Raw genomic sequence first — 18,449 nt, 5'->3', positions numbered from 1 at the left:
CTAAAAACTTTCCCTGTAGAAAAGTTGCTCAGATTCTGGCAACTTTTTTTTATAGAAAAGTTGCTCACATTCTGAAAAGTTGCTCTGATTCTGACAGATTTTTCTATAAAAAAGTTTCCCATATTCTGACAACTATTTCTATAGAAAATTTACTCAGATTCTGATAACTTTTTCTGAAGAAAAATGGCTCCGATTCTGAATACTTTTCCTATAGAGAAGTTGCTCCCATTCTGAAAACTTTTCCTATAGAAAAGTTGCTCTGATTGTGAAAACTTTCCCTGTAGAACAGTTGTTTAGATTCTAACAACTTTTTCCCTGTAGAACAGTTGTTTAGATTCTAACAACTTTTTCTCTAGAAAAGTTTCATAGATCCTCCAACTTTTTCTAGACAAAAGTTGCTCAGATTCTGACGATTTTTCCTATAGAAAAGTTGCTCTGATTCTGACAACTTATTCTAAAGAAAAGTTGCTCTGATTCTGACAATTTATTCTAAAGAAAAGTTGCTCAGATTCTGACAACTTTTTCTATAGAAAAGTTGCTTAAACAACTTTTCTACAGAAAAGTTTCTTATATTCTGACAACTTTTTCTATAGAAATGTAGAGAAGTTGCTCCTATTCTGAAAACTTTGCCCGTAGAAAACTTTTTTTATAGAAAAATTTCTCAGATTTTCCAACTTTTTCTACACAAAAGTTGCTCAGATTCTGACGACTTTTCTTACAAAAAAGTTGCTCAGGTACTGATAATTTTTCTACAGAAAAGTTGATCAGACACTGATATTTTTTCTATTGAAAAGTTGCTCTGATTCTAACAACTTTTTTTATATAAAAGTTGCTTAAATTCTGAAAACTTGCTTAGTTTTTGACAACTTTCTCTACAGAAAAGCTACTCAGATTCATACAGCTTGATCCGCTAAAGTTATTCAGTGTCTAAAACCTTTTTCTTTAGAAATGTTGCTCAAATTATTTTAAAATTTTAAATTTTGAACCTCCTTAATGCATATATTTGAATATTTCAATATAAATACATACGAGTAAATATGTATATACATATATTATTATATATGTGTTGTCAGTGATGCTTAAGTGTTTGCTTTTCATTTTTACAATCAACGCTGATGTTGTCATCGTGTCGGTCGTATTCATTTAGCAACTGGTGGGTTTATTATTGCACAGACAATTCTCAACTTTTCATTCTGCATAAATAAAATGTTGTTTTTGCTGTTGTATTTTTTTCAGTTATTTTATTTAGTTTGGTTTATGGCATTCGGTTGTTGATCATTAAATTATAAACTGCAACATTTGTGGCAACACTGATGGACACAGACACGCACACATGATGCAAACATCCTCAATGTTTTTGAATACGAAACACAAAATAAGCGTATAAAAAGTAATATTATGGTAAAAGAACTGAAAAATTGAAGTATTTAACAACACCCGAGGCTATTTTTGGCCTAAAACACCATGTCCAATACGCATATAAACTTGTACTTACATGAGCTTGTGTGTGTTTCAAGTGAAAAATACACACACATAATTTTTGGTAACAGATGGTATATGTATGTGCTCACTTAGTCTACTAAACACTTTTCTAGTATAGAGAGTATACATAAATGTAGCCAGAATACTAAAGGAAGCTTGTCATCGTCGTATGTGAGTTTAGTTGTTATTGGTCAATAATGCTAAAAATTTATGATTTTTAATTTGTATTTCCACACAGGGTCATAACAAAAAAACGCCAACAAGAGGGAGGGTGGGTTTGTTGGGGATATTTTTCACATTAATATTAATAAAAACCAGCGGGTTTATATGACTAAGCTTTCTGCTTGAATGTGTGGGTTTGGGGGTTTTGGGTAAATAATTTAATTTTGTTTTCCAAAAATTGTTGCTTAATTTTACGCAGTATTTTGCTTTTATGTGTTAGTAATTCTTGTGTTATAATAATAATTAAATATTAATCATACGTTTAGGTGTCGAACAACAGTAAATAAGTTTATGTAAGAGAATCATTTTAAAATCCATAAAGTTAAATATACCTGAGGGAAGGGAGTGGGAGAGGTCTTAGTAAAAGTGAAATAAATGGAAAAAAACTATTTTGTATATGACTCATTTGGTAAAATGATGTGATATGCTCAGAGTTTGACAAGTTATTCCACAGCAGAAAAATTACTCAGAATATGACGAATATTTCTATAGAAAAATTGCTCAAAGATTGACAAATTTCTCTATATTACTTTAAAGGCACTATATTTTTTATAAAAAGTTATTTAGTTTAAAAATGTTTTCCATTAAAAAGTACTTCGGAGTCTGAAAATTATTTCTTTAAACATTTTGTTCAGAAGTTATATCTTTTTTCTTTACAAAAGATAATCTGATATTGCAAATATTCTACAGAAAAGTAGCTTAGTGTGACAACTTTGTCTAAGGAAAAGTAGCTCCGATATTGAAAACTTTCTTTTTAGAAAAGTTGCTCAGATTTCGACAACTCTTTTTTACAGAAATGTGTTTCAGATTTGGACAACTTTTCCTATATTTATGCTGTTCAGAGTCTGACAACTTTTTTAGAAAAAAATTTGCTAAAAGATTGATAAATTTTTCCATAGAAAAGTTGCTCAAAGTCTGAAAGATGTTCAGATTCTGACAACTTTCTCTATAGAAAGTTTCTCAGAGTTGCATTTTACATAGAAAAGTTTATTAACTCTGACTGTTTTATCTATAGAAAAGTTGCTCAGAAACTGACAACACTCATCATAGAAAACTTGCTCAGACTCTGACAACTTTTTCCATAGAAAAACTTGCTCAGACTCTGACAACTTTTGCCATAGAAAAGTTGCTCAGACTCTGACAACATTTGCCATGGAAAAGTTGCTCAGAATCTGACAACACTCATCATAGAAAACTTGCTCAGACTCTGACAACTTTTTCCATAGAAAAACTTGCTCAGACTCTGACAACTTTTGCCATAGAAAAGTTGCTCAGACTCTGACAACATTTGCCATAGAAAAGTTGCTCAGAGTCTGGCAACTTTTTCCATGGAAAAGTTGCCCAGAGTCTGACAACTTTTTCCATAGAGAGTGGCTCAAAGTCTGACAACTTTTTCTATAGAAAAGTTACTCAGAGTCCGAAATGTTTTTCCATAGAAAAGTTGTTCAGGGTCGGACAACTTTTTCCATATAAAAGTGGCTCAAAGTCTATAAAAAAGTGTGACTCGAACTGCTTTATCTATAGAAAAGTTGCTCAGAGTCTGACAACACTCATCAGAGAAAACTTGCTCAGACTCTGACAACTTTTTCCACAGAAAAGTTGCTCAAAGTCTAGCAACTTTTTCGGAATAAAAATTTCTCGGAACCTGACAACTTTTTCCATAGAAAAGTTGCACAGAGTCTGACAACTTTTTCCATAGAAATGTTGCTTAGAGTTTGACCACATCTTCAATACAAAAGTTGCTTAGACATTAACTGCTTTATATATAAAAATGGATCGATGTTGGACAATTGTTTAGAATCTGGCAATTTCTTCTTTTTTCGGAATTTTTTGCTCAGGGTCTTTTTCTATAGAAATATAACATATTTAACGATGCCTTACCAAGTAATATCAAAAACCTATGCCAACTGACCTTCTAAAGGAAATATTCAAATTAGCCACGTTACTAACATTTCCTAGAAATTTAATTTAAATCCTTATCTTCGAAAAAATCCCTTTGCTTATTATCTCTTACTACGTATTTTCTTATTTTATTTTCAATTTACATAATTTTCCGGTGTAAATGAACAAAATTTGGCAAATTTCATTACAAATCACTCATACGTCCAGAACAAACAAAAACTTAATTCGAACAATATATAGAGAGATATGCAGACACTAACAATGTTATATGTATATTTTTTTTAGAATTTATAAAACCTTTTTTCTTTTTGCGACTGTCCCTATATTTGCGTTGTTATTGTTTTTATTTCTCTACAACTAAAACTTTAGTTAAAAATCCATTTATTTACCTTTATCAAGTACCATTTTTTTGCCACTTTTTTCCCAATCTATTTCTGTTACCACTTTTTTTTTTGTTAGCCATTTTTTGTTTCTCTGTTTCCCTTTAAGTCACGTAAATGTATATTTACTGTCAGGAAACTGTCAGACTTTTTGCCACATGCAAAATGGTTAAATGACATCAGGAAAGTTTAAGGGAAAATGAGACAAAACAAAAACAACAAGTATGTTTAAACTTCTGCCACATTAAATTTTCCGTCTTTGGCATAAAACCCCTTTTAGACAGGGTTTATTTTTTGTTACGATTTCTTTTTACCGAAAAAGCTTATATTTATGTTTCATTTCATTATATCCTTTAGTAAACACAGTGTTTGGGGAATTCCTAAATATTTTAATACATTTGTACCAAAAATCAAACTATTTGTAGCCATTTTTATTGAACTTTAATTAACTTGTCAAATATTATACCAAGTTTGACAACTTTTTGACAGAAAAATTGCTTAGAGTCTAACAACTTTTTGTATAGAAAAGTTGCTTAGCGTTTGACAACTTTTTACATAGAAAAGATGCTTAGAGTCTGAAAACTTTCTATAGAAAAGTTTCTCAGAATCTGAAAACTTTTTAGAAAAGATGGCCGGAGTCAGAAAACTATTTCTATAGAAAAGTTTCTCAGAATCACACAACTTTTTCTCTGGAAAAGTTCTAATCAACTTCTGACAACTTTTTCTATAGAAAAGTTGCTCAGATTCTGATAACATTTTCTATAGAAAAGATACAATGAGTCTGACAACTTTTTCTATACAAAAGTTGCCCAAAGTCTGACAACTTTTCTATAGATTCTGAAAGCTTTTTGAATTGAATTCCAACATTTTTTCTATACAAAAGTTGCTCAGAGTCTGACAACTTTTTCTACAGAAAAGTTGCCCAAAGTCTGACAACTTTTCTATAGAAATGTTACTTTTCTATAGAAATGTTTTGAATTGATTAGTTGCTCAGAATCTGCTTACTTTTTTTACACAAAAGTTGCTCAGATTCTGACAACTTTTTCTACAGAAAAGTTGCTCAGAGTCTGACAACATTTTCTATAGAAAAGTTGCTCAGAGTCTGACAACTTTTTCTATTCAAAAGTTGCTCAGAGTTTGACAACTTTTTCTATTCAAAAGTTGCTCAGAGTCAGACAACTTTTTATATAGAAAAGTTGCTGATTCTTCCAAAATTCTTTTCTATACAAAAGTTGCTCAGAGTCTGACAACTTTCTCTATAAAAAACTTGCTCAGGGTCTGACAACTTTTTCTATAGAAAAGTTGCTCAGAGACTGACAACTTTTTCCATAGAAAAGTTGCTCAGAATCTGACAACTTTTTCCATAGAGAAGTTGCTCAGAATCTGACTAGTTCTTCTAGAAATGTTGCTGAATATCTGGCTACTACTTTAGGAAAGTTGCTCAGAGTCCGATGGCTTTTTCTATAAAATTGTTCCTAAGGGTCTGACAACTTTTCCCATATAAAAGTTGCTCAGAGTCCGAAACTTTTTTCTTTAAAAAGCTTATTACAGCCTGAACACGTTTTCGACATAAAGTTGTTCATCATTTGAGAACCTTTTCTGCTTCGAATCTGAAAACTTTTTCTAGGAAACAGTTGCTCTAAGTCTTTTCCCAAAAGTAAAATTGTTTAGAATCTGACAGCTTTTTCAAGAAGCTTTTGCTACCAAAAAAGTATCCAATTCTGTAAACGCTCAAATACACTTTTAGAATGAATAATATAACATTTTTATTGTTTCTAAAATATTCTGCCAACAAAAAAAAAAACAGTTTATAAAATTTATAGTTTTGTTTATGACAATCAATTTTCCAGATAAAATGCAAATTTTCATTTTTGGTTATTGTTTTTCAACTGTGGCAAATGAATTGCATCAAATCTAAATGATTTTTTATTAGATTTATTACATAGTTTTTCATAATACACAGTATTCGTTTTTGGATTTTTTTTTTTTTTTTTTTGAACATATATTAAGAAAGAATATGGAAATTATAGAGAATATTTACAGCTCAACTACTTTTGGATTGTTTTTAGATGAAAATTTTTTTAGAAATTGATTTAATAAATGGCAATAAAATAAAATTTATAAAATTATTAACAAAGTGGAATTTTATTTCTTATTGATTTTACTGCCTGCAATTAAAAAGTAATTCTTCATTTAGAACAATTATCCCAAAAAAAGAGTCACCTTCATAAGCAAACTTTGACACCTGAATACCATTTTCCCAGAGACCTTAAACTTTTTGGAACTTTAGGCAACAACCCACTACTTTCTCTTCGAAATTAATTTCTCTACAAAATGTTACCAATAATCATCAGGCAAATGATTCATATTTAAATTGCCAGTAAATAAGTTGTTGCCTGCTGCCTGCTAGACATCAGATGTTGTTTTTGGTTTTATATTTGAAAATATAAAAATTCATCACAATTCAAATAATAAAGACAACAACAACAAAATAAAAACAGTTAAATAAATTGTATTTTTAATGTTCAAAGAACATATTTTTTTATTATTCATATTTTAGTCAAATTTAAAACTCAGTCACGTACTTATGAAAATACATACATCTACTTTTCTGTTTTTTTTTTTTTTTTTTTGTTTCTAAAAAAAGCTGCTCCCTTTATAAGTCAACTCCTGGCAGGATATCAAAATATTTTTAAAGGTTACTTAAGTATATTACTGCTGTTATATAAATTAATTCCAACATGTTGTGTCTAAGGTATGAGTCTCTTTACAATACATCTTAATTTTCTTGTTTTATACATATACTTTTCAACAATTTAATTAAACATTTCATTTTATTATTTCATGTAAATAAGAAATTTATTTTGTATTCTTTTTAACTTTTAAACAAAATAAATCCCTATTTTAACTATTAAATTCCAGTTTAATTTGTCTATAAATGTAAAAGTAACTGTGAAAAAAGGTTTTAAAGGGAAAATGTTTGATATTTGTGAAAAAATTTCAAATTTTCTATTTTTGGGTTTGTTTTATTATTGTATTTTATTGCATTTTTCTTAGTCATTTGTAGGGGTAATTGTGTAAATACTTTTTTTGTGACCAAAAAAATAAAAAATAATACAGACAAATAAAATTTAAAAAAAAATTTGAGGAAAAAGGCTTATAGAAAAAGGACTCTATACAAGGATACAACAATTACAACACCATATCATTTTTCTCTAGAACATTTTTCATAGAAGATTTGTATATAATCTAAATCAATTTTCTATAGAAATTTTTAGAAAACTTTTTAGATTTTAGGCAACGTTTAACCGACTTCTAAAGAAAAAGTTTTGTTTGATTTAAAAAAAAATCGTCAGATTGTGAACAAAATTTTAGGAAAAAGGTCACTTTTCTTTAGAAAATGTTGTCAGCAACTTTTATATAGAACAAGCAACTTTTATTGAGAAAACGTTTCCAGACTCTGATCAACTTTTATAGAGAAAAAATTGCCAGACTCTGAGCAACTTTTCTAGAGATAAAGTTGTCAGACTTTGAACAACTTTTCTATAGTAAAAAGTTGTTAAACTCTGAGCAGCTTTTCTAGAAAAAAAGTCGTCAAATGCTCTGAGCAAATTTTCTAGAGATAAAGTTGTCAGACTTTGAGCAATTTTTCTGTAGAAAAAGTTGCCAGACTTTTCTAGAGAAAAAAATGTGAGACTGATAAAGTTGTGAGACTCTGATCCACTTTTCTTTAGAATATATTGTCAGACTCTGAGCAACTTTTCTGGAGATAAAGTTGTCAGACTCTGAGCAACTTTTCTGGAGATAAAGTTGTCAGACTTTAAGCAACTTTTCTATAAAACCTGTTGTCTTAATTTGAGCACCTTTTGTAGAGAACAGGTTACCAGACTTTGAACAACTTTTCGATAGAAAACGTTGTTAGACTTTGAGCAACTTTTTTAAAGAACAAATTGTCAGACTTTGAGCAACTTTTCTATAAAAAAGTTATCAGACTCGGATCAACTTTTATGAAGAAAAAGTTGTCAGACTGAACCACTTTTCTTTAGAAGAAGTAGCGAAAGGCTGCGCTACTTTTCTTTAGAAGATATTGTCGGACTATGAGCAACTTTTCTATAGAACAAGTTGTCAGACTTTGAGCAGCTTTTTTAAAGAACAAGTTGTCAGATTTTGCAAAACTTTTCAAGAGCAAACGTTGTCAGACTCTGAGGAACTTTTCTAGAGAAACAGTTTTCAGACAACTGATAAAGTTGTGAGTCTCTGAGCCACTTTTCTTCTGACTCTAAGCAACTTTTCTAGAGATAAAGTTGTCGGACTTTGACCAACTTTCCCATAGAAAAAGTTGTCGAAATCTGAGCAACTTTGCTATAGAAAAAGTTGTCGGAATCTAAGAAACTTTCCTAAAGAAAATGTTGTCAGACAATGTGCAACTATTCCATAGAAAAAACTTTCAGAATCAGGGCAACTTTTGTATAGAAAAAGTTGTCAGACTCTGAGCAACTTTTCTATAGAAAAAGTTGTCAGACTCTAAGCAACTTTTCTAGGGAAAAAGTTGTCAGACTCTGAGCATCTTTTCTATAGAAAAAGTATCCAAGCAAGTTTTCTATTAAAAATGCTGTCAGACTCTGAACAAAGTCTCTATATAAAAAGCTGTTAGACTGTGAGCAACTTTTCTATAGGAAAAGCTGTTACCTTGTGAGCAACTTTTCTATAGAAAAACCTGTCACGTTATGGGTAACAATTGTATAGAAAAGTCTGTCACATTTTGAGCAACTTTTCTATAGAAAAACATCTATGTAACATTTGCGTTCAATTTAAATAATTTTTATAATCTGTGAGTAATTAATAATAATGTTAATTTTACAACTTACATCTGTCAAAACAAAAAATATTTAATATGCTGCATAAATTTTATATGTAGTTGTTATACAAATATGATTGACAGTTTTCATGGTAATTGCCATGACATTGCTACCGTTGTAAGAGATAAATATCTTAAGGACATATAGGAAAACAACATTAAAAAATAAAACTATAATATATACAAATTTATTTATAATATATTAACAATCAATAATGTTTTTTTATTAATATTTAATAAGGAAAAAACAAATGGAAAAGAAGAGAAAAGTACAAAAAAAAATTGCTAAAATAAAAAAATACGAAATTCAAAGTTTTTTTTTATAACAACTTTAGAAGGTTAAATCTGTTAAGAATACTATAGTTTAAATGTTCATCAATGTCGAAAGAAGAAAAGTTAAAAAATTTTCAAGAAATAAACATTTTTCACTTGATTTTTTCTTGCGTTTTCTTTAAACAGGAAAAAAATTTAATTAAATGTAATGTAAAGTGGTTTTATTAAAAAAAATAATCACCTGTACTCAAGGTCATAACTCATATATTTCGCTTGTATTATTTATTTATTTATTCATACTGCTGGCCAAGGTACTCCGTTGTTTTATTTTATTTGCACTTTTCCTTTGTTTTAAAGTAATCTTTTTTTTTAATTATTTTATTTTTTATATAATATTTTTCTAATTTTAAATAATATTTATTTAACACTTTATTAGATTTTTTTATAAATTTTATAACATTTTATGATTTATTATATTTTATTTTTAATATTTTTTTTTAAATAAAAAGTTGTTTATTTTTAATTACTTTGAAAGTTGTTGCTTTAAAATTTATAGTATTTTATTTTAGCAGCCATTTTAGTTATTAAAAAGTATAAGTTAAGTTTTTTCCACTTAAACAATATTAAAGTTTTTTTGTTAAATTCTTTTATAAAGAAAAATTTTTTTCAAATTTTCCTTTTGTTTTGAAATTATTTACAAATTTATTTTTTTCTTAATATTTTTTAAAATTTTTCTTTATTTTTACAAAAAAAAATGTACAATTTGTACACACTTTTTTGAAATTTTTTTATAAATACACTAACACTCACTTAGTATTTGTTAAACTCTCTTACACAGACTTCAACATAGGGAGGGGAGTTCGGTCGGTCGTTCGTTTCATATACAAAAATATAAATTCAATACTTGTTGTATATACACTATTGTTGTTGTTGTTACTGCTTTTCCATTTTCTTTCTTTTATATTTTCTTACTTTATATATATAAATTATATTAAAATTTTGTTAGATTTACTAGATTTAAACACCAAAAAGTAATTTTTGTTTTTTAAAGATGCGCGTTTACTATCCTACACTCATAACGGCTCAACTCGAACTGTGCTTACAGGTTTATGATTTTCCTTCAATGCTACACGCACACATACATTCACACTCACTTTTACTTTAGTTTCCCGTGAGCTCTATGCGATGTTTAGCAACACTCTTTTAATCTCTCTTTGCATAATTTCTATGTTTTTTTTTTCTGTCTATTCCTTTTCCGCTTTTCTATTTATGTTTTTTTTCCAACAGTTTACTTTCTTTCTTCGTTATTCTTTTATGTTTTGGTTTTAAGTTACTTTCGTTTTTACAACAACTCACTCACACTATTATACCTTCACATACTAAACATTTACAAGTAATACACCTTTACATCCACCTTAACTCACTTCTCCCTTATAAACGCACTCTTCTTCCTTTACCTTTCAAACACAAACCCCAAATAACGGAAATAACGTTAAAAATATGCGTAGTTTTTTTTTCAACCGTTAATGTTACACTCTATAGTTTAGGTTTGACGTCTGTGTGCAGTTAGAAGCAACAGCTAACTGTTGGTCTTTCGTCAGTTGTTTAAGCACTTTATACTTTGTTTATTTGTAACAGTAAATGCAGGGATTTGAAAAAAAAAAGACAAGAAAACTTTCCATTTCTCTCGTTCACCGATTGTTGTGCTCTCTTTTAATGCTGTGTTTATTTTGAAAGGAATGCTAAAATAAGCAAAATTTATGTATTTTGAAGACAATAGTTAGGGTTGTCATGTTGACATATCAAATAGGTATTTTTCCAAAAAAATCTTTAACATTATATTATTATTTGTGAGAGCTTTATTAAGCTTTAGTAAAATTTGTGCTACAAATGCATAATGCTAAAAATGCATAATGAACTGTTGAAAGGAATCGACTATAGACTGGACTACAGCCTAGACTATCGACAGTTCTTTGGGCTAGATTGGCTAAACTACAGACCTAAACTGTCGTCAAGAATGGACTATAGTTAAACTCTCGACTGGTAGTAACATATATAGACTATTGACAGGATATAGCCTAGCCTGTAGACTGAACTTCTAGACTATCGATAGCACTAGATCGTACAGTCTGGGCTCTAAACTGGACAATAGTCTATACTAGCCCAAATGTTAGTAATGCTTACATGTTGTTTACAATGCACAGTATATAAAGTATACAGTCACAGAGGACTAAAGCCATTGCAAGATTCTATAGAAGCAAGATTTAATAGTATGCGTTGCCTTGTTTTGTTAGTTAGCTAGTTAGTTAGTTAGTTAGTTAGTTAGTTAGTTAGTTAGTTAGTTAGTTAGTTAGTTAGTTAGTTAGTTAGTAGTTAGTTAGTTAGTTAGTTAGTTAGTTAGTTAGTTAGTTAGTTAGTTAGTTAGTTAGTTAGTTAGTTAGTTAGTTAGTTAGTTAGTTAGTTAGTAGTTAGGTTAGTTAGTAGTTAGTTAGTTAGTAGTTAGTTAGTTAGTTAGTTAGTTAGTTAGTTAGTTATTAGTTAGTTAGTTAGTTAGTTAGTAGTTAGTTAGTTGTAGTTAGTTAGTTAGTTAGTTAGTTAGTTAGTTAGTTAGTTAGTAGTTAGTTAGTTAGTTAGTAGTTAGTTAGTTAGTCTGTTAGTTAGTTAGTTGTTAGTTAGTTAGTTGTTAGTGTTAGTTGTTAGGTTGTTAGTTTGTTAGTTTGTTAGTTTGTTAGTTAGTAGTTTGTTAGTTAGTTAGTTTAGTTAGTTTAGTTAGTTCGTTAGTTAGTTAGTTAGTTAGTTTAGTTAGTTAGTTAGTTAGTTAGTTAGTTAGTTAGTTAGTTAGTTTAGTTAGTTAGTAGTTAGTTAGTTAGTTAGTAGTTAGTTAGTTAGTTAGTTAGTTAGTTAGTTAGTTAGTAGTTAGTTAGTTAGTTAGTTAGTTAGTTAGTAGTTAGTTAGTTAGTTAGTTAGTTAGTTAGTTAGTTAGTTAGTTAGTTAGTTAGTTAGTTAGTAGTTAGTTAGTTAGTTAGTTAGTTAGTTAGTTAGTTAGTTAGTAGTTAGTTAGTTAGTTAGTAGTTAGTTAGTAGTTAGTTAGTTAGTTAGTTAGTAGTAGTTAGTTAGTTAGTTAGTTAGTAGTTAGTTAGTTAGTTAGTTAGTTAGTTAGTTAGTTAGTTAGTTAGTTAGTTAGTAGTTAGTTAGTTAGTTAGTTAGTTAGTTAGTTAGTTAGTTAGTTAGTTAGTTAGTTAGTTAGTTAGTTAGTTAGTTAGTTAGTTAGTTAGTTAGTTAGTTAGTTAGTTAGTTAGTTAGTAGTTAGTTAGTTAGTTAGTAGTTAGTTAGTTAGTTAGTTAGTTAGTTAGTTAGTTAGTTAGTTAGTTAGTTAGTTAGTTAGTTAGTTAGTTAGTTAGTTAGTTAGTTAGTTAGTTAGTTAGTTAGTTAGTTAGTTAGTTAGTTAGTTAGTTAGTTAGTTAGTTAGTTAGTTAGTTAGTTAGTTAGTTAGTTAGTTAGTTAGTTAGTTAGTTAGTTAGTTAGTTAGTTAGTTAGTTAGTAGTTAGTTAGTTAGTTAGTTAGTTAGTTAGTTAGTTAGTTAGTTAGTTAGTTAGTTAGTTAGTTAGTTAGTTAGTTAGTTAGTTAGTTAGTTAGTTAGTTAGTTAGTTAGTTAGTTAGTTAGTTAGTTAGTTAGTTAGTTAGTTAGTTAGTTAGTTAGTTAGTTAGTAGTTAGTTAGTAGTTAGTTAGTTAGTTAGTTAGTTAGTTAGTTAGTTAGTTAGTTAGTTAGTTAGTTAGTTAGTTAGTTAGTAGTTAGTTAGTTAGTTAGTTAGTTAGTTAGTTAGTTAGTTAGTTAGTTAGTTAGTTAGTTAGTTAGTTAGTTAGTTAGTTAGTTAGTTAGTTAGTTAGTTAGTTAGTTAGTTAGTTCGGTAGTTAGTAGTAGTAGTTAGTTAGTTAGTTAGTTAGTTAGTTAGTAGTTAGTTAGTTAGTTAGTTAGTTAGTTAGTTAGTTAGTTAGTTAGTTAGTTAGTTAGTTAGTTAGTTAGTTAGTTAGTTAGTTAGTTAGTAGTTAGTTAGTTAGTTAGTTAGTAGTTAGTTAGTTAGTTAGTTAGTTAGTTAGTTAGTTAGTTAGTTAGTTAGTTAGTTAGTTAGTAGTTAGTTAGTTAGTTAGTTAGTTAGTTAGTTAGTTAGTTAGTTAGGTTAGTTAGTTAGTTAGTTAGTTAGTTAGTTAGTTAGTTAGTTAGTTAGTTAGTTAGTTCACATAAAGGAGCAAATGAGTAGAAAGTAATACAGTGCGTATGATTATTATTTAATTAAAAATAACTCATACCATCCCGGTGCCATTATAGTAATGACATTCTTATTAACAATTTTATTGATTTCATTTTTTTGCTTATCATTCCGTCTTAAAATTTTGTAATATTAAAGCATTTAGTACTTTAACCAAACACCATTTTTAGAGGGTATCTTAAGTAATGTTTTCCCTAAATACATATTAAATATCTTTAATATTAACATAAAATATGTTGCTAAAAACCATTTACATTTTGAGGGATTTTTTCAATAAAATAGCATAATATATTTACTGCATGTTAAATGAAAAAGTCTTCGAACCCCAACGAAACAACAACAGAAGCAACAGGAATGTAAAATAGCAAACAAAAAACCTAAACGCTCTTATAAATACATAAAGAAAATAAAGAGAGTTTGTGAAAACCAAACAACTCTCTTTGCTTTTAATATAAGCTTACCAAATCAACGGGACACCTTTTAAAGAGCATGACATTGAAAGTATGCAACAGATTTTGTTTTCCATTCTTATTTTATGACTGTGTGTATGTATATGAGAAAGTTTTGCTGTTGTAGTTGTTGCTATTTTCATGTATGTGTTTATCCTGTCAATAAAATACACAATAGAAAATATTCAACTGGTAGCAGCAGACAACAAGAGTATGAAGGACATATTTGCAAAAAAAAAAAACGAACTTACAAACACATAAACTAACTGGAAAGAACAACAGTTGAAAGGAAAAAGCAACAGGATTAAATGGAAAACATCGCAGGCAAACAAGCAACAAAAAAGTGGTAGAAGTTAAAAAAAGACTAAAAGAAAAACATTGCATGAAGTTAGTAAAGGAATTTTTTGTTGATTATTTTGTTTTTTTTTTTTTTTTTCTTCCTCAGGGAAGAAGGGGAGTATACTTCTTTTTAGCAGCACAACTAAGTCAATGTGGAACTGAAAAAAATGTTTAATGGAAAAATAATAAAAAGTATAAATGATAAATACAAAATTAAAGCATTTTAAAAAGAAATTAATTTCAAAAGTTTTGTTAAGCAAGTTAAGTTTATTGACTTTAGATAAAATTGTACAAAATTATAAAGGAAATTACACATAAAGGATAGTTAAATAATCGGTAAATATTTTAGAATATTTGTTATTTAAAAATCTCTTTAAATTAAAATTTATATAAAATGGAACGTTGGCACTTTGCCCTTTTCATTAAGTTTCAAAATTTATATTTAAATTATCGACCAATAAAGGTTTTTATTCCCGTTTCGTTTGTGTGTTCATTTTTTCCTTTTTTTTATCTCTAAGAAATCTCACGTATTATCCAGACCCAAAAACATAATCCAATACACTAACAACAATAATAATGGCAGCTATACAGAAAAAACACCAACAACAATAACAATATAAAAAAGCTAAAGTATTTTGTTAAGATAGATAAATAAACATACATTTGCACATATGTATATGTTGCTACACACACCATAACAAAATATTACAAATACTCATACAAATTCAAACATTTATCCCTCATACATATTCATCTACAACTTATCAGACTTAAAATGGAAATAAAAGGACAAAAAACTAGGGACAAATAAGGCGAACATGTTTTATACAATGTCATTAATATGGCACCGGTAAGGTATGATTAATTTTTAATTAATTAATAATCATACGCACTGTATTACTTCCAACTCATTAGCTCCTTTATGCAACTAACCAACCACTAACTAACTAACTAGCTACTAACTAACTAACTAACTAACTAACTACTAACTACTAACTAACTAACTAACTAACTAACTAACTAACTAACTAACTAACTAACTACAACTAACTACTAACTAACTACTAACTAACTACTAACTAACTAACTAACTAACTAACTAACTAACTAACTAACTAACTACTAACTAACTAACTAACTAACTAACTAACTAACTAACTACTAACTACTACTAACTAACTACTAACTAACTAACTAACTAACTAACTAACTAACTAACTAACTAACTAACTAACTAACTACTAACTACTAACTAACTAACTAACTACTAACTAACTAACTAACTAACTAACTACTAACTAACTAACTAACTACTACTAACTAACTACTAACTAACTAACTACTAACTAACTAACTAACTAACTAACTAACTAACTACTAACTAACTAACTAACTAACTAACTAACTAACTAACTAACTAACTAACTAACTAACTAACTAACTAACTAACTAACTAACTAACTAACTAACTAACTAACTAACTAACTACTAACTAACTAACTAACTAACTAACTAACTAACTAACTAACTAACTAACTAACTAACTAACTAACTAACTAACTAACTAACTAACTAACTAACTAACTAACTAACTAACTAACTAACTAACTAACTAACTAACTAACTAACTAACTAACTACTAACTAACTAACTAACTAACTAACTAACTAACTAACTAACTAACTAACTAACTACTACTAACTAACTAACTAACTAACTAACTAACTAACTAACTAACTAACTAACTAACTAACTAACTAACTAACTACTAACTAACTAACTAACTAACTAACTAACTACTAACTAACTAACTACTACTAACTAACTAACTAACTAACTAACTAACTAACTAACTAACTAACTAACTAACTAACTAACTACTAACTAACTAACTAACTAACTAACTACTAACTAACTAACTAACTAACTAACTAACTAACTAACTAACTAACTAACTAACTAACTAACTAACTAACTAACTAACTAACTAACTAACTAACTAACCTAACTAACTAACTAACTAACTAACTAACTAACTAACTAACTAACTAACTAACTAACTAACTAACTAACTAACTAACTAACTAACTAACTAACTAACTAACTAACTAACTACTAACTAACTAACTAACTACTAACTAACTAAGCCACTACTATAACTAACATATACAGGGAGGAAAATATTGTAGACTATACTTCAGCCTACAGTACAAAATATAGTCCCCTTTATAGTCCTCACTGTCTACAGTCTCAACTTTATTTGTGCTTATAGTGCAAACAGAGTGAAGCCATCGCAAAATTCTATAGAAGCAAGATTCAATAGTCTTCTTTGCCATCTTGAAGTATAACTAGCTAATTCAGTCATTCCATAGTTAGAGAATTTGGAGTTTTCAAACGCTTTACTGGAACGATATTTCAAAATTACGGTAAAATAACTTCTTGCAATTGTCAGCAACTAGATTGAAATTCATATTACAACATTTATAAATCTTTCAAAGTTTTCCCTAAAATAATATACATGCATATATTCATATTTTGTTGGCCACCTATTTATTGCGATTATATGTGTTTCCATATTTACACACACACACACACACACACACAACCACTGTTCTGCAAATATCTGTTTGAGCTCTATCAAATACATTTTCTACACTACTCAACTCAAAGTCTTCAAGAAAATACATACATATATCCACAAAGTGTATGAATAAAGACTTTACATCAATTCAATACAAATTCTTATGCTTTTCGTACAAACAATACAATTTATATCTTACATTGTACAATGTCTGTAGTTTGTATCTCAAAAATAAATGTTGAGCATTAGTTAAGTGTACAGGTATTTATTGGGTGGGATAATTTAGGCTTTTCCTAATTTGCAACATTTATACACAGACGGAAGAAGAGAAAGAGCAAATTTTATTTACAATTGTCATGAAGTAAAAACTAAGTACAATAAGAATAAAATGAGGAATTCAATATAGACAACAATTGCTTTAAATTATTATTTGTTTTTTCTCTTTTATTATTGTATTAATAAAATTGATTTTTTTTGAGGAGATATTTATAGTGATAAGAATAAAAATTAATTTTATCAAACAATGAAATGACATTTAGTTTTAATAAGGATTTTTGGTGAGAAGTCCTTGGATTTTTTTCTAAAAGTAGCAAAGATTTCTCCGAAAAACTTTCAAGGTTTTACAGTTCATACAAGGGTTAATATAATTAACCCTTGTATGAACTATGAAGTGAAAGCGTAAACATTTAATGTACTACTAGTGGTATAAGTAATATTTTGTTTAAACATTTTATTTGAATGTTTCATGAAAATGTGATTTCTCAAAACCAGAAATTGCTCCCGGATTTACATCAAAATATATACCAGTGAAGTAAATACTACATTCATTATATTCAATTCTCAATTAGTGCTTGAAACCACTTACTTCACCATTTAATGTTATGTATTTAATCCACATTTATATACATTTAATTTAAATTTATGTTTATTTGTAAATAAATTAAATTAATGCATGTTGATGTTTATAAAAATGTTTGGTAGAAAAATATATTTTTATTGTGATGAACATTTTCCTACATTCTTCTATTTCATTTTGATCTCTTTTAGCAATTACCTGAAGTTTTACAAATAAATGAATTTTCTTTTTAAGATGAATTCAAACATATACTCCCGTAAGTGTTCCAATATACAAGTATATACATATTAAAGCACAATCAAACATTTCTAAAGAATCTATTACACTTTTCTGTATTTCTATTGGAAGTATGTATGTATGTGGCAGATCTGTATAATTTAAAATGTACCAAGTACGACGTGTTTTGGTCCCCAATTTACCAGAAATATCAGGTTAGCTCTAAATCTACACCAGTTTTTCGTATGAAATTAATTGATAAAAATCTAATTCTGATACGGTTCCATGGATTAAATTTCATAAAATTATATTGAAAACAGACGGACAGACAATAGACAAACAGACAGATAGACAGACAGACAGACAGACAGACAGACAGACAGACAGACAGACAGACAGACAGACAGAGAGACAGACAGACAGACAGACAGACAGACAGACAGACAGACAGACAGACAGACAGACAGAAAGACAGACAGACAAACAAACAGAAAGGCAAAGAGACACACAGACATTGATGGGGGCTAGTTCCATGGATCAAATTTCATAAAATTATATTGAAAAACAGACAGACAGACAATAGACAAACAGACAGACAGACAGACCGACAAATAGTCAGAAA

At 28.4% G+C, this 18,449-nt stretch overlaps 1 protein-coding gene across 1 annotated transcript in view; it reads right to left on the bottom strand.

Annotated features, from left to right (window-relative positions):
- LOC119604650 (regulating synaptic membrane exocytosis protein 1) overlaps positions 1–9,535 on the bottom strand; it is a 204,606-nt gene extending 195,071 nt beyond the window's left edge. Inside the window, 1 exon segment of the mRNA XM_037957411.1 lies at positions 9,359–9,535. The gene's annotated coding sequence lies outside the window, so the exon portion shown is untranslated.
- Between the last annotated feature and the right edge of the window lie 8,914 nt (positions 9,536–18,449).

This window comes from Lucilia sericata, unplaced genomic scaffold (genome assembly GCF_015586225.1).
Source record: "Lucilia sericata isolate MDLA Ls3-8-SP2 unplaced genomic scaffold, ASM1558622v1 Contig000413F_arrow, whole genome shotgun sequence".
NCBI classification, from domain to species: Eukaryota; Metazoa; Arthropoda; class Insecta; order Diptera; family Calliphoridae; genus Lucilia; species Lucilia sericata.
Note: the sequence above shows the minus strand (reverse complement) of the source record. Positions and strands in the feature narration are given on the sequence as shown.